Source organism: Plectropomus leopardus, chromosome 8 (assembly GCF_026936395.1).
Source record: "Plectropomus leopardus strain MGB_pleo_1.0 chromosome 8, ASM2693639v1, whole genome shotgun sequence".
NCBI classification, from domain to species: Eukaryota; Metazoa; Chordata; class Actinopteri; order Perciformes; family Serranidae; genus Plectropomus; species Plectropomus leopardus.
In genome coordinates this window covers 5,163,465-5,190,626 of record NC_142183.1, presented here as the reverse complement: position 1 = coordinate 5,190,626, position 27,162 = coordinate 5,163,465, and the positions used below count along the sequence as shown (strand labels likewise).

Here is a 27,162-nt window from a genome sequence, read left to right as displayed (position 1 = left end):
ACACAAAGTAAAAAGAAAGAGAAAGAAAAAGGGGATGACACACAGCAAAGGGCCGAGGTTGGAATTGAACCTGCGGCGAGGTCGTAGCCTCTGTACATGGGGAGCTCGCTCTACCAATTGAACTACTTCACACCCCCAAAACATGGTCTTTTCCTAACCACAGCCAAGTGGTGCTTAACCACAAGTTAATCATAGCATTGTTGAAATGTTAAGTTTCAAGGTTTCCGCTGCATGATAATGAACAGTCGTGATGTATCAGTGTTTTGCAGAAACGTACAATGCCAACATTTTTGATGGCGATAAGTTTGAGTCAAAATATGAAAAAGAGAAAAAAAAATTCTTTGTATTTCTCAGCATTTATGATTAATTTATGGCTCATTTAACTGTTGCCCTTTCATCTCGTATCTCTTTCCTGCTGCACAGCAGATCTATGAAATATTTTCAAAACTTTCTGTGCAAAAAAGTAGATGACGGTAAATGAAAGAGTAAAAGATGAAAAAGAGGAGAGAAAAAGTAATCCAGCAGTTTAAGCTGGGCACTCAAACAGTGAGCTCACTGCGAACTGTTCTGCAGAGATTTGACACAGATTGATGCATTCAGCAGAGGCAGATTAGAGGCCTGGAGCTCACATTTAAAAGGTCGACCCTGATTGAATCTCGGATAAGAACATGCAAGAACAATTTGTAGATGCCTTGAAATGGAGGAGCATTGGTGTGGTCTCCGTCACAACAACACGACCAAACACTGACTGCACACATGCTTTAATGGCAGAGCAAAATCACAACCTAAGCCCCGAGAAAATGTTGGCATTGTACGTTTCTGCAAACTGCAGATACATTACACTTGTACATTATTATATAGCTCATACGTTGACACTTTACGTTTTAACGTGTGGTTAGATTTAGGCAAAAAACACTTGGTTATGGTTAGGAAAAGGCGTTTTGGCTTAAAATACCCAGTTTTGGACACACAATCCTGCCAGGAAACACAACAATGTCTTGGTGAAAAACAGTCGCTATTTCTAATATCCAAGCAAGATTTGCAGCAGTTTTTTGGTAAAATGGTGTCTCAGGTAAAAATCGACTGCTTTTTGTGGCACTTTCCTGACAGAAAAAAAAAAAATAATTTTTTTAACACAAAACTGTGTTTAAATGCCTTTAACAAATGATTAATCAAAAGTGACACTTCAACATCACATACAGCAAATTTTTTATTGTCAATTGAAATTTTTTTATTAAAAAAATGAATTCATAAATATAAAAAATAAATAAATAAAACATCGCTCCCTGAGGTTTTACAAAGTAACCAAGCAAGCAATCATTAAAATAAAACAATGCTAGAGATAATTGGCAAAATGCCAAAAATTGGTTCCGATAATCAGCCAGGCCGAAATAATCTGTCGACCTCTAAGACATACCAATGTGACATATTAGTGGTGTTCGACATATTCGTAATGCCAACATTTTCCTCTGGTAACGGTGCTGTTTGAGCAGAGGTCCTTCCTCTCTGTTTCAGTTTCGTCTTGCACAATAACCCTTTTTATTTCTGCTTTGCTGCCTTTTAGTCTCTCTCTCTCTCTTCCTTTCTTTCTCTGTCAGAGTGGATAAAGACGTGATTAAGGCTCTTGCTGTATGTGTGTGGCCTGCAGAGCTGCTGCATACCTGCCGGCTGCACGCAGGTACTGTTTAATCTTCCCTCTAACATCGACCTTCTGTCAAAACAGCCCTGGATATGTGCGCCACGTGAGTCACGCTGACTCCATTAAGAGGTTGTGTGAGTTTGCGGTGCGTCCTGACGAGTTTACAAACCTTCTGTAAGCAGATCACACATGTTTAAAATCTTATTTTCAAGTTAGCTGGTGTGTTTGAGCAGACACGAGCATTAAAAGATGTTTTCCCTCTTTATTGTCACCAACCGTGCTGCGTTATGGCTCGCTCTTTTTAAGGATCCGCACGCACGCCGGAGACAGCCGGAAATGAACACTGTGTCACACCACAAAAAACATTCCTGGTGGGTTTATTCCATCAGTGTCACATCCACACGACATGAACAACGCCTGAAAGCGAAACCCCACAACTGCTGGCGATTCGTTTCGCATAATTCTGCCAGCGTCTCACCACGGAGGGTTTAGGACGAGGAGCTAAATCAGAGAAAGTCCCACAGGCGTACGGGGAATCAAATGGCTCACATGGTAATTCTCCCCGTGAGCTGTCAACAAGATATGAAACTCGACGCCTCATGAGCGCGCTGCTCCTCCAAAGAGCTCCGTTTGGTGCCCCCTGCTACCATATCCCGTTGCCACCGCCGGGAATTCACCTCCACATAATTCAGAGGGCCTTTACCTTGACGCAGTAGGCGAGCTGGAGGTGGAGAGCCGAGACAGTGAGAGTAAGGTTTCCATCAGCTGCGAGCCACCTGTCTGAGCCATGAGATCACACCGGCCGCGCTGCGACGCTGGAAAAACCCGTTTGGAATAAACCACTTTGTTATAATTTATGGGGGTTAGTGACTGACATATTGCTGTTGTCAAAGGGGGATAAAAAACATGCAACCCCAAATTGTGGCGCTTTGACTGACAATCGGTCCTTTATACTTAAATTTCTCCAGTGTTGTGACTCTGAATGACCTCTGGTTAAAAAATAATGACCACAGTTGTGCAACTTTAGCAGCAAACAAAGTAGCCGAGAACAGCTCGCATCTTTAAAGCTCCGCTGATTAATATTTTTGAATTAACAGTTGGCGGGTTTCCATTACTAATTTGCTCAAAACTTGAACGATATTTTCTAAATGTCGATAAAACACAATTGCGAGATGATTGCGTCTCCACTGAGTGATGTTATACGACTTCTCCTCTCGCGCTAACGCTCCAAGAAGCATCACGACGGATGTTCACAGCGTCAGCAGCTTTATTTCTGTTGCAGCCACCACACTAGCTGTTGTTATTTCCAATCCAAGGCGATGTAGGCGTCTTATGGAGTGATAATGGAAAGGCGAGCCCCTTATACGTGGGAGAGGCCACATATGAGGGATTTCTGAGAGGTGATAGTCCACGATTTCACAGAGGAATTGTGGATTCAAAACTTTCGGATGATCCAGCTTTGTAAAGTGCAGCGACACGCTTTGACAAAGAACAATATAGACATTAAGTTTTTACTTTAATCTGGGTAATCCAGAGAGTGTTTCCTTCCCAGATCTGTATTTTTTTCCCTTTTAAATGCCCCTGTTACGTCCCTGAGAACATGAATCAATGAATAAAATACAGGTGCTACGCACACCATCTATAAATACTAACATGGAAACTGTGCTGACTTAAAAACAAAGTGAGGAGATATTTAAATAAAAAAATGACACTTGTGGAAATTAGGTTTAGTGTCTGTAGAGAGCAGCACCTGCAGCATGACGTACGGTTGTTGCACTTACAGTGTGTGAATTCTTTGTGCAAAATCCAGTAGCCCATAAAACCATCTAAAACCCATGATGATGTTTTATAAACACCGCACATCGCCGCTCACTCTGCGAGACGTCTTATCTAAAACCCTCAAAAGCCGCCTCTCTGATGAGACGTCCAAAGTCAACAATAAACTCCACATACCAGCGCGTCTACAGCCGCGGATGTTTCATCATTTACTGCTGCATGAAAAGTATTTTAACACAACAAATGTAGCCTTCTTGGCACCTTTTGGCTTTTACTGTTAATAACCAGCATTTAATGTAGGACTGGTGTCTGTCATTGCTATCAGTTGCATGAAAGACCAAAGGAAATGAGATCAAGAGCACCGAGAACCACAAATTAAAAGTCTGAATCATATTCCTCGTAGAGTCCGAGGCCACTGGACCAAAAAGCAAACTGGGAAAAAGGCTTTTGTTTTTATTTTTGCTGCTAATCAGTGCAGTGGGATAAGCCCTATCTTTGAATTCCAAGTGCAACAGGAAGACCTGATTAGGTTTCAAAGGAAGTTAGTGGAAATTTGTGGTCACCAAAACCAATCTGGAGCAGCTGACCATCCAGTGAACCTACCGAGGGCAGTTCAGTAAACCGCATCTCATGCATTAAAATAGTGACATGCATTTTATATCTCGAGCCGCGGTCGGCTGATATTTAAAAGTCATTATTTTATTGAAAGACGAAAACAATGTGCCGCGGCCCGTGCCAAATAAAGCTCTCCTTTGACATAATAAAAGCACAAACACATCATATTTTCAGGTGGCATGTGGTGTGATGTTTTTCTACACAGTAATACATGTGGGTCCGCCCAATGCAAACAATGTAACGCCGACCAGCCCATTTAGGAAGCCTCATGCTGCAGGAAACTGAGTTTGAATGTAAATAAAGCAAAACTTCCTTTAACCTCCACGATATTTCATCACACAGCATCGGAAAAATCCAAAACATTATATTAGTGCACATTTTTTAAAGATGGAAATCACTACACATAAACATCGTCAGGAATATCTTAAATATATAGATAAAAATGTCTTTAAACTTTCCCCAGTTTATGTTTATTCGTAAAACAGATTTTTTTTTCCTTTTGTTGCATAATTACATGGAAACTAACACTGCTGTGGTGACGCAGATCCATATTATTATCAGTAAACCTGAATATTCTGAGATTCTTGATGTCGGTTTTTGTGGACTGTCTTTAACCGGAGTCTCTCTGCTGGACGGGGCTGAGAGCCGCTGGCCTGATCCATCAGGAGCAGCTGGGCTTCGGGAACATGTCAGGAGGAGCCAGAGGTCAAACCAACAACCCTTCAGTAAATGAATATAAGACTCTGACTCGGTCAGACAGCTCGCCTGAGGAGCCAGTTTGTCCAGTAAACTCGGGGAGAAAAAAGTAATACTACATGGTTTTGCGTTATGTATCAAGTATCTATTTTTTTTTTTTTTTTTATTGTATAACTTATTGACCCTTTAACACTTGGATCAACATCAGTTTTCATGTGCTGCATTCAGACACCTTTTTCTAGAATTTAAACCTCTGAAACCTGAGAAAATCTGCTTATTTTTTTGGGAAAAAAAAAATATATATCTAATGAGAAACTTGGACAGAAGTGTCCTGCAAACAGCGAAAAAATAAAATTAAATTAAAAAAAATGTAAAAGTAAAAAGGAAATGATCTGAAATAAGCTACGTAAAATGTCAGCAGCTCCACCCGCCCCAAATATGGTCACTTCTGGCTCCAAAAATCCGAGAGGCTTAAAAAATGGCGGTCCACAAACCAGTCAGCGACATCACGATAGCTACATCTACTCTAGCTCGTCCACTGAACGAGCTATTTGACGGGTTGGTAGTAAAAACGTGTTGTAGATTCAGTTGATGGTTTTCACTACAAGGGATCCCTTTCACAGAGTCGCAAGTTTTTCTCCATTTTTTTTTTAACTTAACTTTATGCAAACATTTTAAAGACCTCCATGACCCTTTGAAATTGTAGCAAATTGGCTTGATTTCTTTCAGAAACACAGGAAGAAGGCAATGAGCCACAAAAATTAGCAAAAATTACAAAAATAAATAACAAAAAAAAATTTTAAAAAATGGCCTGGAAAACAGTGCTTGAAAATTCTAACAATTTTGTAACTTTAAATATGAAATCATGATAATGATAAATATATTTTTTTCCCTTGCCTTTGTCTTTTTTCCCTTTTACATTTTTCTCTAGGTTTTTAAAAATAATTTTCTTAATCTACTAATTTCTTGCAGTTTGAAGAGCAATTCTTACAAGCTGCTCATTGCCTTTTTACCCATGTTTTTTAAAGAGAAACCACATTTTTTTTTTAAGTTCAAACCAGTACATGTTCTTTAAGAATCACAAACACTTCTCTTGAGTTAATGGCTGGGTTGGCCGCAGCCCTCACTTTAGTCTTTGTTGTGTCAATCCTAAACATACAGCGCTTCTAAAGATGATATAAAACTGGGAACCTGCTTTATCTGATGGGCAGACGTGAAGCAGTGACCCGCATTAACACACAGATGACGGGAAAAAGGATTTACCTGCACCGAGAGGAAATGAAACAGAGGGGTTTCGTGGCCGCGGCGGTTAGAGGAAATGAAGAAGCGGACGAGCTGCTGACAGCTCTGACAACGAGACACATTCAAGCACAAACACTCGTACGAGACTTTTATTGCCGTCCGTCCGTCACGGCGTCTTTAATGAAGCTTAATTACAGAGTCCTGAAGCTGCAGACAGCAGCGTGGACGACATCCCGGCTCCCTGCGTCTCTGCGGCTTGGGACACGTCTCCACAGGACGCACTTATCTGATGCACAGTCTGCTTTTGTTGTACCTGCGTATGCGGTTCAGGCAGTGGAGACGAGAGGAAATATATGAACACCTTTCTTGCCAAACGGAGAAAAAAAAATACACTTTTCGTGCCTCCCCAACGGTTTGCCGAGGTAATTTCAGACTGCTCTTTCAGCTTTGTCGGCGGGGGTAAAATGCTGATTCACAAAACGCCTTTCAAAGTCTCCATTGTCAAAAAAAAACATAGTACGGGGACTCTATTTTCCAGCCGGCGCGGGCTGTGTGTAACCCAACATGTCCAAGTGTAATTGCCGAGATTGAAAAACACTACATCTTTTGATTCTCTCCATGTGAAAGTGGTGTTTCCACGGATCCACACCCCGAGACACGAGCACGCAGCACAAACATTTATTTCAGATCTCGGCGTGGTTTACAAACTCCCAGTGACTGATGGGAAATGAGGAACCATTCGGTCTAACGCCCCTCTCATTATGCCGGTTTTGGCAACGCTCTCACATGCAGGACATTTTTAGATTTGCCGAAACGACTCTGTAATTGTCATCAAGTCACACTGAAGCCTATCAACGTCTCACCAGAACCAATAACTGACGTCAGCTGCTGACCAAAGTCGATACATTCCACGTTATGTAATGACAGACGAAGAACAAATTATCCTCCGCCAAGAGTTTGAAACAATCTGCTTTTATTTTAGTAGAGTAAGACGTCAAAGCAGCGAGCGTTTATTTACAGCGAGGGAGGAAGTGCGACCAAAACATTTGAAAAACCCACAAAAAATATTTACAATTTACAAAAGAGATGCACATTGAGCGGACATTTCTGGTTTTTTTATCCTCTATGAGCAAAGTTTGTTATGAACGTCTCCTTCTTATGTTTCAACGTATTCTCACTTTAATGCTTTCTTCAAAAAATAAAAGTGCTGGCCTTTGATTTGATTGAAATGACATCCGTTACTCTCTTTTAACTCTTCCACAAAGCGGAACAAAAACATTTGGAGATGCTGCGTTCAGAGTTTGAACATAAACTAAAAACGCATCATGGCTTTTACATCGTGGTTTTATAATTTTGTGGTTGTATTTTTATACTTATGTTCTTATCTTTACTGTTGATAACAATTATTTCTTTTATAAAAGAAACATTTTTAGTAACATTTAACTTTTTTTAACGTCCTTTTTGTTGATTGTTTGTAAAGCACTTTGAAGTGCACAGATTACTTTAAAAGTTGCTGTATAAACAAAGTTTGATTGAATTACAGTTTATAAATGTCATTCGCTCTAAGAAAACATCTTTGTGGAGACATTCATACTCAACAAAGTAGAGGAATCTTTTTTGCTTTATTTTATTTTTTTCAGGTTACTCTTTAACCCTTTGAAATGTCGATTCACAGGGTTAATTTCTTGTGCTGCTTTCAGACACCTTTGACCAGAATTTAAACCTTTGAATCCCGAAAGAATGATTTTCTTTCAAAAACAGGGAAAAGCAACTTTTCAAGACATGTTCCAAAAAATTGCAAGAAATTAGTAAAAGGTGACAAGAAAATGCTCTGAAAATCACTATTTAAAATAGAAGAATTGTCAAGACAACTATATTTATACATATTCTAATTATATTTTTAAAATTATGTAACTTAAATAATAACATTAAACTTTGTAGCAATTTTTGCTGCGGTTTTTCTTTATGTTTTTGCTTTTCTTTCTTTCTTTCTTTCTTTTTTTGTGCTTATTTTCAGGTCATTTGCTTGTAACTTTTTTACTAATTTCATGCTACTTTTTGGACCTTGTCTTGTTAGGTTGACATTTCCTTCTCCCTATGTTTTTTAAAGAAATCAAAACTATTTACTCAGGTTTCAAAGGGTTAATTAAACACGTTTGGGATCGGTACTCGGTATTGGTATAGTGACTGAAATTGTTGGACCGCACCACGGATTTTAAGAGTTAATTTTTACTGATTGTGTGGATTCGAGGGACTTCTCGTGCAGAAACCTGTATAAGTGCTTTACATTTTCAAGCATGAATGCATTAATTAGAGTTTTCTGGGTGAATTTGCTGATTAAAACCTGAAAACAACCAAACAAACAGGAAAAAAGATCTGTGGAAAACAAGCACTTCTTTGTTTTGCTGACTCAGATCTGACTCACCAAACCTGCGTCTTGAAACAGACCTCAGATCTGCTTACATAACTGTCAGTGACACTGTAAACCGCTTGTTGTGTTTTAAAACTGATCAGGTCAAGAATTCAGTTTTCCAGCCAAGACTGAAAACTGATGCTCGCGACCCACCGACTCCTGGATTCTCAGATTACCACGATCTGGTGCGAGCCGACCGCGACTCTGGTCGTGATGTGAAAAGCAAACATTTCAAAGAGAGTTTCGGGAGTTTACAGCCCTGATGCCATTGTTAGTTTCTTCGGAGCACGGTTGTTGTCTTTGGCTCGGTCAGAGTAAATATTTCTATTCCTCTGTTGTGTTAGAAAATGATGTGTACTCAGGCCCTGGAGATGGTTCTCATCGCAGACTAAATACAGTCGTTTTGATTGTTTTTTTTACTTTACAGTAAGTCATTGTGTGGGTTCTGCTCTTTCTGTGTAAGTGTGGGTGAAACGCAACACTTACATCACTTTTTTTGTTGCTTTTTGGCCGCCATCAGTGATTCGCCGCCACCGTGAAATTGCTCGGCTATAAACAGCATCCCTCTGGATCTCTGTTACATGCGTGCAGAGGCTCGTGGCGTTCGGGGTACAATAACTCTGCATCTCTGAGATCAAACGCCAACAATTTGATCTTTCTTTTTTAACCATTTATCTGCTTCACACGGGCTTTCTTGTTCAGCCACATTTGCAGCTTTACAGTTGAGTTCAAGACTTGAGAAAAAACGTTTTCTTCAAGTCATTAGCAGCTGCTGTAGACCAAAGTTTTATCTATTGAGAGCCACTGGTGCACATCTGATAGCAGTGTGGTGCTTGGAGCAATGGCACCATTAGGCCTGGGTGTCCTAATGTTTTATAAATAGCCCTGGATCTAATCATGTATATATATATATATATATAATAGAAATAGGCCTAAGGGACTGTTCTTTACTTTTCTAAAGACGGGGGTGGCTTCTTCTGACCCTCCCCAAAGCTACAAATATTATCCTTTGAGTCTCTTGAATTTTTGGTGGGCCCACAGGTAGAAATAATAATAATAATAATAATAATAATAATAATAATAATAATAATAATAATAATAATAATAATAATAATAATTGCCAATAATGTTTAAAGAAAAAAAATTCAAAAATATTAAAAGGAAAAAGTTGCCATTTAAAAAAAAAATCACCAAATTTTAAAAGAAAAAAAAAATCAAGTCTTGAAAGAGAGAAAAAAGTCACTGATTTTTAAAGAAAAACAAATCAGGAAAAAAATTGAGATTTTTTTTAAATGACCAAACATTTTTAAGAAAACAAAAAATTGCCAAAAATTTTAAAAGAGAGAGCAATTGCCAAAAATAAATTAAAAAAAAAAAAGAAAGCATGTTTTCATTAGAAATCAGCAGTAAAAACAAGCAAACAAACAAAAGGATTTAAAAATACAAGTCTCCCCACTACTTAAAGAATAATTTGAAATGCCTCCCCCTTTTTGCAGCGGCCCTCCCCTCTCATAGATAACGAACAGTTAAAAAACAAAACTTTTCATAAAAAGGTTTCAAAGTAGAGCTTTTTATCAAAAAGGAGGATCCCCGTGGACCCCCCTGGAGGGGTCAGGACTGAGCCACCAGTGTCTTAAAATCCTAGAAACGCCCCTGGCTCAGAGTAAAGGGGAGGTCTGCAGCGACAGCAAGTGATTTGTGGCCCGAGCAGAGACGTGAAAATCAGAGGGGATTAGAAAACACTTTAAAATTCTAGTCTGCTTTTCTCCTTCACCAAACGCCCGTCACACAGCGAGGACAGTGTGCAACTCAACCGAAAAACGGCTGAGGATTCTTTGCACAAGCCGGAGGAGGTCTGCTAGCCGCAAAAATGCTAACATGACAATTGGAGGATAACTCAATTAGCCGTAAAGACAATTAGGGTGAAGTGAGTTGGAGACAATAGCAGAGCAGCAGTGAACGTATCGATATTTTTCGTGCAAGGCTCATTAAACAGTCTGAAGGTCAGAGTAATAAAACCCGAGTGTATGCGCAGCGCCGGGCCTCGTCTTGATCTGTTTTCCATCAGTTTCAGAGGGATTGTTTGGTCAACACGAAGCCTCCGCAACACGCAGAATCGGAGCGAGAATGTCATCTCAGACGACAGCATCTGGCCCGCGAGAAAGCTGTACCGCTGCCACGAGCAGACGCTCAGATCTTTACAGCGGACTCGGAGGACATGCGATGCACTGGAATCGTAAACACTTATATAGACCGTCAGGAACCGAAATCTGCAGTCAATCAGACTCCAGCTGCCAGAGATGGAGTCAGATCCTCGGCGTCTTCCAGAGAGGACAGATTTTAAGGGTTTTTCACTTCCTTTTGGGCTTTTTTTTTTTTTTTAAACCCTGGCCAGGCGAGACAGTGTCAGATCCTGTCCACAGCTGCGTGTCCTCAGCCTCTGGTTTAGCTCCTTCCTCATATAGCAGGGATACTCAACTCGCTTTGGTATGGGGCCACTTTTGTGAAATAAGCAGCAGCCCTGGATTATAGCAGGTTTCTAGGATTATAGGACATTTTCAGGATTGTAGGACATTTCTAGGATTTTAGGACATTTCTAGGATTTTTGGACTTTTCTAGGATTTGAGGACATATCTGGGATTTTAGCAGGTTTCTAGGATTTAAGGACATTTTCAGGATTGTAGGACATTTCTAGGATTTTAGGACATTTTCAGGATTGTAGGACATTTCTAGGAGTTTAGGACTTTTCTAGGACTTTAGGACATATCTGGGATTTTAGGACACTTCTCAAATTTTGGGACATTTCTAGGATTTTAAAGAGGTTTCTATGATTTTAGGACATTTCTTGGATTTTAGGACATTTACAGGATATTAGGGACTTTTTAGGATCTAAGGACTTTTACAGGATTTCTGGGATTTAAGGATGTTTCTAGAATTTTAGCACATTCTTAAGATTTTAGGACATTGCTACAATTTTAGGATTTTTAAGATTTTTGTATATTTCTAGCATTTTAGAGCATTTGCATAATTTGAATACATTTCTAGATTTTTAGGACATACTTTGGTTTTAGGACATTTCTGGGATATGGGGGGTTTCAAGGATTTTAGGACATTTCTCAGTTTTTAGGGCATTTTTAGGATTTTGACACTTTTTGATAAGCAAGCTCTACTGTGATGCTGTTTTATGCACTCTGGCACCTTGTCTATACTAAAAGTACTGAGGCTGCCTCTGGTTTTTGACATTTGAGGTTTGCAGGGCCACGACCGGCAGAATAATCACTCACTCCGCCCGGAAGTCTGCATCACTGTCTGGAGGAGCGATTGCAATGCAAGTCTTTAATGGCAAACATATCTTAAGTTTTATGAATCTATGGCGCCGTCATGTTTTGACATCATCTTTGCAAAATCTTTAAAGCGGTCAGATGCCAAACACAAACAAAAAATCTAATGTCGAAAACTTTAGCGTCCATATTTCATATTTTATATTATGCTATAAACAAAGGGGGTATTATTTTAGGTAAAATGAAGAGTTGTTTTCAAACATTAGAGAGGTCAGTGCCTGCTACCACTCAGCCCCTCGTCTCTCAGCGATCTGGCACCGAATCAGCCGCCTGTTTCTGCAAAAGGCTCCCTCGGCTCGGCTGCATCGTGGCTCAAACTCCAAATCTGCTGCGGAGGTTGTGGCCTCGTTGGAATGCATCCACAAACACTCAACCTCCACCGCTCGCTCTCTCACTCTCGCTGTCATACAGTCAGGTTTTTTCTGTCTTAAATCCCTCCCTCTCGCTCTCTCTTGGATGTGAACACATCCTCCTCCCTGTTTGGCCTCCCCCCTGAAGCCAGAGGATTCTTACTGCAGGCTCTGTTCACACTGCAGCTGAAAATGTGAAAATATGTCCCCGTATATCAAATGGATCTGATATTTTTGTTTAGTTTGACCAACAACAAGCTGTGCTAAAGACCTGTTTTTCCTTTTGCCAGAAGGCAGTTAAATGCTACAGTGAAAGGAGAGCTTCTTATAAAAGAAAATTCTTTCCACAACAGAGAGTGAAGGAATAAATGCAGTAAAAACACAAGTGACCTGCTGATGGGGATTTCTGTACGTATGTGCCCGTCCCTAGTCAGTAAATAATGAAATTACAGCATGTATGGGAGGAAAATTTCATTTTCAAAATTTGATTTTTCACTTTTATCATGGCTATAAACCTTTTAAGGATATAAAATGATTGCTATCATTGTTTTATGGCATCGCTTAGGTTCAACCTTAAACCATTGGGACTTTCCAGTGCTCAATATTGCAAAGTTTTTGACATATTTTTTTCATTTTTGGGGTCTTTTTTGGCCTTTATTAGACAGGACAGCTACAGCATGAAAGGGGGAAAGAGAAACATAGCTTGTGCACATGGGGCACCAGCTGGATGAGCCCAGAGTTTTTGACATTTTGACAATGTGATACTATTTATCGGAAATGAATTCTTCTTTGCCGCTCTTTAACAGTAGCTGCCAGAGGCTGCGGTGCAACACTTTGTTTAGGCTACTGTTTTAGAGAACTGAGATTTGGGAAAACTGATGTTTCATCATGGTTTGAAACCACTTTAAAGTTGATTTAAAAGATTTAATGGTATCAGATTGGTGCATAGATTTGCATACTCGCGGATACTCTGCATTTGTGTCAGTATCATGGGAATTTTTGATGCTGGCATCGGTACTGGAACATTTTTCTTAGTAAGGGCGTCAACGCAGTTTCAGAAACAAAGATGTCAAACCTAACTGTGACAAGAAGACTAAAAAACATGACTGCATCGGGCTGTTTTTCATTTACCATGAAATAGACACAGAAATCATCTCAACAATGAAGAGAAATACCTCGATTTTTCTCGATTCAAAACCAAAATATCATTTTGAACCACTTGATCGTTCTTGGAATGATTGAATCACCGTTAAATAGCCTAAAGGCCGAGTGTAAATACAACCAGGACACATTAGGGCGGTGATTGAAATCTCATGTTGAAGCCGCCTCAGGGGAGCAGTTTGGCCACAAATTGGTCAAGTGTAAATCGATGTGTCTACAAAAGCCGCACATGTCATCGCTGTACTCTGACCAAAACATTACATCTCCGACCACATCGGCCGAACAACTTAACCACACATTCTGTAACAAATGGCTCAAAACAAGTGAGAAAAACAAAGGTTCGAAAACTTGACATCTTGTTACTGTTAAGTTGCTCATGTGTTTTGTTTGCAGCTGCACGATATGAGTAACGTCCAAGAAGAGGGGAGAGGAATGAGCATAATGTCTCAACAATGTGAATGTAGCCTCAGTCTTTAGACCTTCTCCCAAAAACCTCAAACTCCACCTCTTACAACATCTCCACCTTTTGTCAGCCTAGTTTATCCGCTGCCTGAATGGGTTTCAGCGCAGCACATCTGCGGCTTTTGCATTCTGGATTATTTCCCCTCCATCATCTCTCCCTCGTGCTCGTCTGGAGGACGTCTACAGCGAGGGGTCACTCGTGCACTCGTTCATTTTTCAGCATCCTTATGAGGTGAAAACAGATGGTTACCCCTCGCAGTGAGTCCAGGCGCTGTTGCATCATGACTAAGCAGCCCCGTGAGCCAAGATTTGGATAAAGGCGGAGAGGCGTTGTGGGGGTGAGCCCCCCACTGCGGCTCTCCTAATTATGAAGTTAAATGTCAGACATTACCGAGGGAATTTTAATTAAAGAGTCCATTTCCAAAATACTGTCCATCTATTTTGGAAACACGTGGAGTCACTCATAATTCATCTTCCATAATGGGAAATTAAGCAGTCTTGTTTTGTCAAGCGAGGGCTTAAGTTGATGATTACCCCTTTAAAAAGTACCAAAATGTTTTGATTTTTCTGCTCAATCATTTTGTGAGGTGCCATTTTCAAGACTGGAGATTTACTGCTGTTGGCATTAAAGCATTCAGGTCCTGCACTTAAAGGGATAGTTCACCCCAAAATGAAAATTCAGTCATCAGCTATTAACCCTCATGCTGATGGAAGTCGGGTGAAGTTTTATAGTCCACAAAACCCATGCACTCATCTCCCAAACAATTAAAGAAAATTGTGATTCAAATGTTTAAAAAATATCGCAAAATGTCTCATACTGCTCATCTGAACTAATCCAAGTGTCCTGAAGCCCCGAGGTGCCAAGTTGTTTTGAAAAACGTCACCGTTGTCATGTTTTTAGCCTTCTTGTAGCCTGTAGCCCCTAGTGTGTTATTGTAAGCACCACTTTACTGACACTACAGTATTGTCTCACTGTATTTATATTGTTATATTCCCAAACTTGGTTACCATGCAGTGTAACTCTCGTGTGCAAAGTTGCTGACTCAGTCAATTATGATCCACTTGGACACACTTAAGGATTTGGTGTTAAAGATTTATTAATTCATGGACTGAACTCGTCCAGTTCTTCTTCTGTTTATTACAGAAAAAGCTGGAATCATAAAATGTATTAGGCTACTTCCTGTGAGCCCAAAGATTTTCCTCATAAAACACCAAACTCTTCAAAACACCACATTTAAAACTGGAGTTCCCTAAAGCTGGACGGCAAACGTGAAGGTTGAATCATTGCTGTGTTTTAGTAATCAGTAGACGGATTTGACAAAATTAAAATGTATTTAAAAGAATATGTTGAAAACCTTGACTTTGGAATATTAATTATCAACTGTATCACATCAATCAGCAGCATCAGTGTGTCAGAATTAGCACGTGGCTCCGTCCCCGTGTGTTCAGGCAAACGTCAGAACTTTAAAACCGTCACGGTGAAATCCTCGAGTCCAACATGTCTGCAAGCGAGGCAACGCCATCCAAGAGCAGTGATGCGCGACTCGGCGTGAGGATGATTAAACAAAGCGCAGCGGTCGAGGAGGAGTGACAGAGCGCTCGGTGATGAAAGCCAGACAGTGAAACGGTTCCCGAATGGTTTTGTGAGGTGAAGCAGACCCAGAGACTAAAACATATTACATGATTACACCAAAGTGAAGAAAGAGAAAGGGGAAGTTTTACAGCCCAAACTGAAACCGACTTCACTTTTAACATGCAACGATGCCTGAAACCAAAATGTTACAGATACAATCAGGAATTTAATCCGCTTTCCAACTTTGAAAATATCCGTTTTGGGTTTTTTTTCTTCTTACTGACGGGTGGAAAATATAATTTCTAGACCTTTCTTTGTGTCAACAGAGCATGCTGTAAATTTTGGTGTGAAAAGTTTTGGTCCAGTAAATCACTTTATAACAATGGCCTCATGGGGTGACAGCGTTTCAGCGGAGGACACAGAGCAGCAATTACACGTGTAAAAAGTAGCACCGCAGTGATCAGATCAGACAGTAAAGAGCCGCCTGGATTCAACCTGATTTATACTGTCAGCCCAAACGCAGTGATGTCATTTCACCGAGGAGCATGTAGCACATGTCATAACTGCGTGATGAAGACTTCCCCACAAGATTTATTTAGACACAAATTTATTGAAGCTGCACTCTGCAATTTCACTGCATCTGAAAACCAATAAAACGTTCCTCATATAACTCAGATCTGATGCTTTCCATACTGTTTCAGCATCAAGGAACTCGATTGATTTTAACCCAAAATACTAGTTTCTTTCTAAGGAAGTACATCAATTTGCAGTAACATGATTTCAGTTCAAACAGATGTAATGTGTCTACACACCTACAAGTCTTTGTGTTGCAAGAAGGTTAGCCAAAATTTATACAACACAAAGAGCTTCTGCAATAGACCAACCAGGCAGGAGGAAACTGTAACGAGCAGCTCACTTTGTACGGGAGTTTATTTAAGTAAGTGGAAAAAAAAGTAAAAGGCCCCCTTCACTCACAAATGTGTTTTTCTTATGTTCATGTCCCCTAAAATGTCAGACTTTGAGCTGACATGTATCAGAGCAAAGTCTTTACATTCCTCTACTGAAGAGAGCGATGTCTGTGCGCTTCCCTAAAATCTGAGATTCAAATGTGCGGCGGGCAAACTGCATTAGCGACACGTTATCATCCCAAACTGTCGTATATTTCTGCTTTGTCAGTGGACTTCCATGTCTACATATTATGCTCTAGGTGTCCTTCTGTGTCTGCTGTTGACATTTCTGGATGCCTCTACCATTATGTCAAAACACAAACACATGGTGGGATTATGCTGCACGTGGTTATGTTTAGGCAACAAAAGCACATGTTGGCATGGATGGTCAGTTATAGGCAAAAGAGGTGCGTGGTAAGATGAAAAAAAAACATCACGTTCAGAAATGAAGCGAACACCAGGCTCCCACATGAAAGTCCGGGGTTTGTTGGATCCATCCACCGCCTCTCTCCACCCGTCCTATAGGGACCTTTGTGCTCACTATAATGCGTTTTTACCGTTACGATCTACCCTGACGCCATCAAGCTGCATATCATGCACATGTGTCAGGTTCCGTCTGACACTGACCGTGCATGTTTAATGCTGCCGAGAAAGCTGCTGTGCGGCCGTACAATGGCATATAATAACACAGCCGTCTGGCGACGTATCATGCGGACATGAAAGGTGGCTGTTTGTGTCGGGATCTTACGCTAAAAGCAGCTGTATTTGATGACTTCAAAATGAGAACGGGCTGAACATTTAAACAAACAAATTGATGTTAAATTAAGTAAAATTCTGTCCTCTGTTTTGTGTTGCATTAATGAAAAACTCTGAATGCTGATGACCTTTACATTTTTCATATCAATCATATACAGGCTTTCTGTAGACCAAGTTATGGGTCATTGCTTTTTAGTACTTTTCTTTTTTGTAATCTTTGTATACTGCATAAAGATGATTTTCGGACTATGATTTATCCCAATGTTGGACTTTAAGTTTTGCAATTACAGTCAATCTTTTGCGTTTCATGTTAGGATGTCCGTCTTTGCTTGAAATAGTTTGAAATACAGTCAGGACCAAAGAGGGTTCAAGGCCTTTTTCACTTGATGAGCTCCAAATATCCACTGAGACTAAATCAACTCAGTTTGGCTCCCTTGATGGAGACAAAAAAAAAAGAAATCCCAATTTCAACAAGGCACCACTTTACTGCCACTACAAAGTGCCTTCTGGGCCTCTGGCATCACTGCAGTCGAGCAGTGTTCAGGGCAGTGACACAGACTGTTGTGATCAATACATCACCTCACAGCATGAAGCCTGCTGGAGGGAAATCAATGGAAGTGGAACCGCAGAACTCAAACTGTTAGCAGTAAAGGTAAATCATCAGTAAAGTCATCCATGCGTGTGGTTCCATTTCAGATCTCCTAACAGCCCGTTTGACTGTATAGCAAAGAAATAAATGTCCTTGCTGAGATTGGAACCAGAGAGTCTGTTGATGTCATTCGGCATCGATGCCAACTCCATCCAAGCCCATCGTGGGCGAGGATATAGGAGCAACTCAGAAGTCTAGAAGTGATGCTTTTCAGTTTTTGGAACATTTAGGGGGTGACTCATTTTTTTCACACCTAAACACATCTCAAAGAGTTCAACACTTGCTGCTATTTTTGCTTTTAATCAGCACGTTTCCAGTTGGGTTTTGCGTCTATTTCCTGAGGGGGGAAACATCGTGATGGAGGGAACCATTGGTTTTCCAGCACTCAGGCTTCACTAAATAGCTGTTAATGGGTTAATTTGGACATTAAAAGCTGACTTGACGTTTAAACTCTTTAAAAAAATCATTCAAATAAAATCAATATGTGGCTCTCGACTGGAATATGAGCGCATTTACAGATAAAACAGTTTGTAGGTTATAAAACCTGGTCAGTGGTTATTCAGTTGTATTATACTGTTGAAATACTAAATTAATTAAGCTAAATAGTCACATAACAACCCAAAAATGTTTATTTTTTTAAATATTTTAAATGTTACTGAATTGTTATTTGTAGAATTATTTTAAAACAGTAATTAGAACTTATAACAACTGGCAATGGATTTCAACTGTGGAGATGTGTGAAATTCACAAACTTTCCGTTTTCATCTCGTAACTCTCGATCAGTTCGTGCTACAGAGGAATTTAAATAAAAGTGAATGGTAAAAAACAGCTAAGAAGTTACGATAGCTTCCTCCATCTGGACTGATTTGTATTTGGTAAAAAGCACAAATTTGTGCTCCAGAATTCTCCAAACTACACTTGAAAATTTTGCACTGATTGCCGATCTAATAACTGATTAAGTTGAAATTAAATGATTTTTTTGGGCAATATTTTGACAGTGGGGAAAAAAAGTTACGCCATGCCACACAAATTTATTGAAGACAACATTTCGATCCTGCCTGGATCTTTTTCAGGACACTTGGAGTAAGTGTGCAGGCGTAACCTTTTTTTTGTTGTTGTTCAATGTTTTGACAGTGTAAATACTTTGATTTGGCGTGAAGCCCAACTACTCATGCACTTTTATAAAGAGGCTGAAGTTCATGCCCTTCCACAGTTTTAAACACAGCTTTCCTCCACCTTAATGATTTTGGATGTTTGCCTTTTTTAAAGTCACATTTATCTGCAGTTAGGACGTTCCACAACAGCACACAGTAGTGTTAGCATTGAGACGGATTAATCTAAGTTTGCTGCAGTGCGCGGGGGGTAGCTGACTGGAGAACCTGCAGAACAGAACATGTGTTTGGCTCTCACAGATGAGGTCAGTGTTGCTGCAGACTCAGTAGACCCCTCCGGCGTGGAGCTGAAACAGAGAGAGCTCTCTGGTCAGGAGCTAGCTGAGAGCAATAAATTGAACGAAAACGGAACCAACTCAAAGGGGAAACTATTCATCCCAGCCCTATAACTCTTCCTGCTCCTTTCCCCCCTATTATATTTTATGTCCGAGCTTTTTCGCCCTGATTGCATTAGCAGGCCCCAAAGAGGCCTTGGAAGAACAAAGCCGTCATAGCTGGAAGCAGACCCAGCTCAGAGGAGGAGGAGCCCGAGGGTCTGGACAGCCAAACACAGAGCTGCATAATGAGAAAAAGGATCCAGTGTCATCCTGTAAATGACTTCTCAAAACACACTTCAAGTGATGGAGTTCGGTTCAGTTTTTTGTTTTGTTTTTTTCATTTCATTGCAGCCGTCTGTGCCTGTTTGTTTGACAGAGTTTAAAATGAATCTCATTTTTATGTTTGATTTTGTGGCTCTTCTGTTTTATTGTCTGTAAATCTCTGTGTAACTCTTTAAGTGTTACACAAATTGTGTTTATCTGATCGTTCTGTTGTTTGAATCAGCAGTTTCAGCAGAATTAGTAGAGTAAACATAGAATTTGTTGAAATGTCAGTGTTACTGTGAGTAATGGTATTATTATACTGCCAGTGGCTGTTGTCTGTACCTCTACTTGTAGTAGTAGTAGTCATCACAGCAGTAGTTGTAGTGGTAATGGTTGTGTAATTAGGCAAAAGCTGTATCAAGTAATAGAAAAGTTAGAATGACTATAGTAGTTGTAGAAGCATTGGCTGTAGTGGTATAAATGTTGTAGTAGCTGTAGTATTAATGGCTGTCTTAGTGGTAGTACTAGTTGCTGTAATAGTAGTAGTAGTAGTACCAGTAGTAGTGGTAATGGCTGTATCAGTAGTAGTTATAGTGGCTGTAGTAGAAGTAGTGGCAATCTTCATCATACTAGAAACAGTCTGTATCAGTAGTAGTAGAAGAAGAATAAGAAGAAGTATTGGCTGTAGCTGTAGAAATGTTGTAGTGTTTGTAGTCATAATGGCTGTCCTGGTAGTAGTAGTACCAATGGCTGTAGTGTATAGTATAGTATATAGAAGCAGTAGTAATATTAAAGCTGCAGCAGCAGTTATTGACGATTGGCTACTATAGACATATTGGCAGTAGCGGCCATAGTAACGGAAATAATAGCAGTATGCAGTAGCAAAACATGGTGAAGGAGCAGTACTAGTAGTGGCAGTTGTGGTAGTAATAGAACACAGATAAGGAATGGGAAAGACAATATTAAAAAGTTGACCGCCGGCCATACTTTAATAAACTACAGACTGATCTGAGGCCTGACCCTGGATCATCTTGTGCACTCAGACTCGGCTTCATTAAATGTTTTGTAGCTCAGAGTTCAGGCAGCGTCACAGGAACTGTTTGTGTTCACCTAAACTGCAGCAGTAGCTTGTGACCGGATGGGACTCTGGAGATTAGAGCATCAAAGTGCTTTTGGGGATGAAGAAGTGAGGTCATGGCTCCTGCTTTAGAGAAGTACAGCACCGCTGCAGCAGTCCCTTTACGGGTTCTCTCTTGTTTACTCGTTCGTTGTAGTGTCTGTGCTGCATGTGATTCATTAAACCTCAGCGTTTCCTTTGCATCCCTCGATGTCGTCATTATGTTGTAGAGTTCATGGACGTTATCGGCATGCTTTGCTATGACTGAATCATGGAAATTGCTGTAATTATCTCTCAACCAGATCCTCTTCATGTTTACAACCTTTAAGCCCATGTTTTTCCTCATTGCATTCATCCAGAGGAGAGGGAGAGGAAATATCAATATGGTTTGCATCAAGTCAGAGAATAAATTATTCTTAATTGCTTACAGAGAGCAGTGACGCTTGGGGGGTATTGTGAGGAGTGAGTGGGGGCTGCAAACTATTGGTGACTTTACAGTGTACAGTAGGTCATGTATTACGTAAAGGTGGAAGGTAAAAGAATTAAAGTTTTCAGCATAGAGCATGATTGTTTCTGAATAAGTTTTGACCTTTATAGAGTACGTTTCAAAATCTAATCTACATACTGTATGATCTAATACTTTTCCTTGTCTTTAGCATTGTTACAACAAATAACTTATAACTGTGATAAATTAGTAAGTCTGGAATGAGCTTACCCTAAAATTAATTAATAAATTATAGTAGTTTTGGCAATGAGCTCAGGAAATTCAACGCTTTGAAAATATAATGCTACATAGACTCAGGTTTATAACTTATTTAAAGCTGCATCAATCAATATTTTTACATTAACAAGGAATCAAATGAATGTGCTTTTCCTGTTAGCTCTACAAGGCGCTCTAGTGTCTTTCAGCTGATTGTTTTGGATTTTCAGCCCTTAACTTTACAGTTTTTGTTCACTGTTAAAATTTTCATCAAACTCATCTGCGAAGACTTCTGAAATTTCAACTTTACGCTGATGATGTAGTAATATATCAGTGTTTATGTTGGCTGTTTCTCAGTGGCTAAGAGACGTTTTTTAATACATGTTTAAGTCTAATAACTTTGGCTCAGAAGTAATGGAATAATACCTATAACCGTTAACAGTATAGTATAATGGACAAAGTCATTGTGACGTCTCCCATTTGTTTGTGAACTACTTTGAACTGTTTTTAAGCCTCGAGTTTGATATTTTGTCCATTGGCGTCTTGAATTTTTGGATTGTTCATAATTGCATTAGAGGGTGGCACTAACCCTTAGTTGTTGGCATGATTGTCGAGGTGCATTTACAGCTCCGGGTAACTGCAATAATGCAATGTTAATTTTCTCTAGTGAAAAATAGGCTTAAAGCCATTAAAACAAAATGTATTTACCAAAAAAAAAATGAATATTCAGCTCCGTAGAGGTTCTTTAAGTTTGATAAAATGCTAGACAAGACTCTTTTAGGCAACCAAAATGTGATAATTTTCTTTTTAAAAACTGACAATACAGGAAATAACAACAGCTATACTTTGTGAATCTTGGAATAAGTTATTGTTATGTTATGAGGTAATCAGAGGGCAGCACCAATACCATCCAAAGCAGCCATGCCCTTGATATGCATAACTCTAAATCTTGATAAAATTTATATGGGTATATTATACATAGTTTTCATAAATGGGGAAAGCTACAGCAATAAAATCTGATTTTTGCATCAGGCTGTAAGCATCTTAATGCTCTAACGTTGGGCATTTTGACATGGGGGTCCATGGAGATTGATTTGGAGATTTGGAGCCAGCCTCAAGTGGTCATTCAAGGAACTGCAGTTTTAAGCACTTTCCCCCTGGCTCCATTTGTCTGCTAATCTGGAGGTTGCCGCTTGCTTGTAACCCAATGTAGCCTCCAATTTGTATCAGTCAAATCTGTGGCTTCATTTATATCCGAGAAAGCTGAGTTGCTTTTCTTCTGACAGGAGGTTTTTAGAGACATAATTACTGATTTCCCAGTGTAATACAAACAGATAAAACGTGGTAGAAACTGCAGAGATTTATGAGCGCAGATTAATAGGAACTGGTTCAGAGGAAAATTACATGTTGGTTTTGTATACAGTACAAACTATGGCTTCAGTCAACAGAGTACAGCATAAAATGAAGCTAAATGTAAATACTGTAGGAAAACAGGTGTGCTTCCAAGAGAAAGCTTCCTTTATGTTGCCCGAGAAATTAGTCCCAGTCTAATGCTAAATGTTATTCCAAACTGTTATGTTGAAACTGGAGCCAAAATACATTTCATTACTGTTTCCATCGCCATAGGGCTAAGGTACAAATATAGTGCAAATACTAAAGAAAACAAAGGATTAAATACTGTATAGATCTGAAAATGCACTTTAAATACCAGAAAGAAATGTTTGGCTTGGAACAAAAATGTCCAGTAAAAACACCATGTGTTCCCTTTCCGGGCGGCTAAAAGAGGAAAATTTAGAGGCACTCTTAAATTGAACAATTGGATTGTAATTCTGCCAGAGGAGAGAATTTCACTGTCTGCTTCAGCTCTGTCACAGAGGTAGTGCTTATTTAATTCAGTGTCTGAAGAATATATTATTTAATAGAAGGTAATATAGCCCAAACCAAATGTTTCTTATTTGTCATTTCTTAAAGAAAGACGTCCTTCAACAATAGTGCATCCGTCATTTTTGACAAGCCAACTCGCTCCACAGTGGTTTTGTTTATTTATTATCCTCTCTCAGTAAACCATAAACATGACATATTTCATATGAGACCACACGGAACCACACTCTACTGAACCACAAGCTGAAATCTATAATTTCAGCTATGTGTCGATGTGTTCGGATAATTGGATATGGAATACTGTGCTTTCCATCCAAAGCGTAACAGGAGCCGCGTTTGTGAAAAAGAAGGTCCTCCAATGGAGCGCTGCACAGTTTCACTCTGCTGCTGTGCAGCAGCATAGGTGTGGGACCTTAATTGAATTTTCATTGCCCACTTGCCTTGTAATGGCAAGGTTTCCTTTTTGGAATCAAAACTTGCCAATGCTGCAAAACATGGAGCTCTGAGGCCATGGAGTTTGGTGCGGCTCCAGGCCTTATGTTTATGTACTTGGGGGCCTTTGGCCCCTGAAAGCTGAATTCATTCTACCTGCAGCTGGGAAGCCATGTCAATGCGAATCTCACAATTTGTTTTTCCACTGCTCTAAGTCTATGCAGTTGCATTTTTTTTGTATCCACTGTGACTTGCTTCAGCATGTTCAGGACATAAATGTGAGCACACAGTGGGAGTCCAAAGACGTCTGGACAGATTTTAGCTCATTTTGACGCAGTGGTTTGAACTGTGAGCTCAGGAAATATTCGCCAGTGTCTGTGGTATTTTCATTTGACTTCACTCATATCCAAACTCAAATTAAAGGTGAAGCGTTCAAGATCAACACGTTTCTTAATCAAGTCATTAAACAGTGCTGCTTTTGTGGTGATTTTGGCGTGACATCCCGATGTCAAAAGCCACCTTTCACGTCTGTGTGATACACAGCTGGACAGCATCAGCTGAGAACGCGACCAAACAGAACTATTCACAATGTTTTTATGCACCACTGGACGGTCGGACAGCACCTGCCATGTCCAGATGAGATGCTAGTTGAGAACGCAGCCAGACGTATCCTGCTGTAGCAGCATGATACACAGATTTTTAGGATTTTAGCACATTTCTAGGATTTTAGAAGTTTTGGGACATTAGGGGCTTATGCATACTAAACATACAAAAACAATTCCCAGTGTGAATCACTTTATTTTTAGTTGTAAATTAAAAAATGGTTGGGGGGCCACCAGGCACCCTATTGGAGGCCAGATTTGAGTATCACTGCTGTAAATCCTCTGAGCTTTTCTTTGACTTGCATCTTCTCTGGCACTGTTTTGTCTCGATACAGTGACCTTCACACATCTGCTGCTTTAATAAGATTTAGAAAAAGGCTAAAACGTTATTTTGAAATGTATAATTTGATCCAGGTCTGATTCTGTAAGCTGGTGATTGGGGATTTTCAGCCTCTCTCCATGTGCAGCGAGACCTTTATTGCCGTTGGTATCAAATTAAGAAGTTAATATTGGTCATCGGGTGGAGAAAACGGCAAAGTCCCCTTGTGCCTGTAAAATTAGCGCCTGGATGTGACATTTACAAGGTCATTTCACGGTGGCACTCCCAGCCAGTCCGCACAATCACCAGATACCGTAGATGGCTTCATTCACAGTGATCTCATGTTTTAGCTCCATCCAAAGTAACAGTATAATTGTAACTGTGAATGTGGCAGTTGAGGGACTGAGCCTGTACTGCAGACCTGAATTACTGAATCACTGGATGATATGTCCTGGCTGCGGACTCGACTGTAAATAAATGCCAGAGCACACCCTGCTGAATCTGGCTGAATGTGTGATTAGCTCTGGCGGCTAAATAAAGGGCATATTGGCTCGCAGAAGTGCCGGAAAGCTGCTTTTTCCAAGGACAGCATATCCCCATGCCTCACATGTGGATTCGAGACGGCTAATACTCATGAGCTGATTTGTACTACTGTTTCTTTTGCACACAGCGTTTTGGATGAGTGATGATCCGTCTCCTGTCTCGGAGTTTGTAGATGAAAACCAAGTGCTCTATGTGCTGGAGAAATGGGAAAATCCAGAGGGGGCTTCATGTGGTGAAAGGTCTGCTGATGCACAGCAATATGAAAAATGCATGTGGACATTAACGGTTTTGCATTAATCTGTGGAGATATTTAAATTCCAACATTTCTTCATGATCTTAAAATGATTTGGGGTTTGAGAGCGTGCCTTTGTGACAATAACAGTCTAACACAAAAAAGATTTAATGTCCTGTCACTATAATCTCACTGTGCCAAACTTCCCTATAAAATCAAATCAGGACCACAGCTGCTCATTTTTAGAGTTTATCAGCTGTATCAACTTTAAATTTGTGAGTTAACTCTTTCATACTTGATCATGGAAAGAGGGCAAAGAGCAACATTTTACGCAAAATTTAGCGAGAAATTATTAAAAAGTACAAGAAAATTACCCGATAATTAGAAAAACAAAACAATTTTAAAAAAAAGAAAATGTTTCAAAAAAGGACAATGCAAATAAGACTTGGGAAAGATTCTTTAAAAAATTATAATAATTCTGCAGCTTAACTTTAATTATGCTATTATGATAATGAAGATAGTTTTTTTCCCTATAGGTTTGTTCTTTTTACCCTAAATTTTTTCCCTTGCTTCTGAAAAAACTTTCTAAATCTACAAATTTATTGCAATTTGTGGAACATTTCTTACCAAGTTGCTTATTGCCCTTTTTTTCAAGGCAAACAAGACAAGCACTTTAGGTATTATAATAATTCTGTAACATACTTTTAAATATCTAATTATGATTATTATAAATATAGTTTTCCCCCTAGATGTTTTTTTTCTAGATGATATTTTTCCCTAGTTTTTGTCCAATGTTTTTGAAAAAAAAATCAAACCACTTTGCTCAGCGTTCAAAGGTTTAATAGTTTTGAAAGGCGTTTGATGGAAGAAAAGTGAAGTCACTCCAGGTTTTAAAGGGTTAACCAAACTACACGATTAAAACGTTGGCTGTTAAAGCTTGTGTCTGTTCACCAAAGATGGTTTGGCCCTGACACACCAAGCCGATGGTTGGCTGTTGGTCAATATTGGACCATCGGTGAGCGTCTTCGGCCTCGTCGCTGTGGCGTTTTATGTAACGTTGGCTCTTGACCGTCACTGTCTGCTTTTTTTCAGACGATGCAGCGCGCTGAATCAACGTTGGAGACAGCGGAGGCAGGCGGTGAATGAAATCTCTCTGATTGGCCGTTCAGCTCAGCGCACGAGTACAGAAACAGCTTTGAGGACAGTAAACAAACGACTGAAGTCGAGAGGGACTTGTTACATAAGGTAAGATTGATTTTTCTTTTTTTTTTGCTGAACTCTTCAGCAGAAAGTTTTCTTGGTTGATGTTGCTGTTGTTTACTGGCGCAAGGTAAATATGCTTTTCTCTGTCAACATTGGATTGTGTTGTTTTTGTGCTGAGTGGGTAACTAGCGTCAAGATGGTCTTCTGGTTTTCCATTTTGAATGACGGTTATGATGATAAATGATAATCGCTGTCTGCTGGTGTGGAGAGTTGTTTCCTCTCACGCAGGCGCAGAATATATGAGCTGGTTGGCCGTTGGCTGCAGTCTTTGCGGTCTGCTCTTGTGCGTCTTTTTGGCCGAAACTTGGGTGATGTTAGGCAACACACAGTCAGTCTTCATGGCTTCTAGTTCTTTGACATCAGTTTGGTGTGTCTGTGGCTTAAAGGAGAAAAACACAACTCTGTTCCATTTTGACTTTTTAAAAGGAGAATTTCATGTTTTTACAGTTCAAAAAGACAAACAAAGCCGGGAGTTAGTCAGCTGAAAAAGCTCTATCATCAGTTGCCGGCTCATGTCATTTTTCATCACTGTACTTCCTGAGTAGATAGCCAAAGGTATCAAACTCATTTTGGTTCATGGGCCAATGAAACCATTGCATGATAACCTTTTAGAGCTGTCACTTTTCCCAAAAATCAAGCCCCCCACTCCCCAGCCTGAAAAAATAATGTTGTCAGCAGTTCATTAAATTTGCACTACACG

The 27,162-nt window shown here is 39.8% G+C and overlaps 1 long non-coding RNA gene across 1 annotated transcript in view; it reads left to right on the top strand.

Moving 5' to 3' along the window:
* The window catches only part of LOC148188830 (uncharacterized), a 236,092-nt gene that overhangs the window by 154,339 nt on the left and 54,591 nt on the right, over positions 1-27,162 (top strand). Inside the window, exon 4 of the long non-coding RNA XR_015777175.1 lies at positions 26,292-26,444. This is a non-coding gene — a long non-coding RNA (uncharacterized LOC148188830). The remainder of the gene's footprint in view (positions 1-26,291; positions 26,445-27,162) is intronic.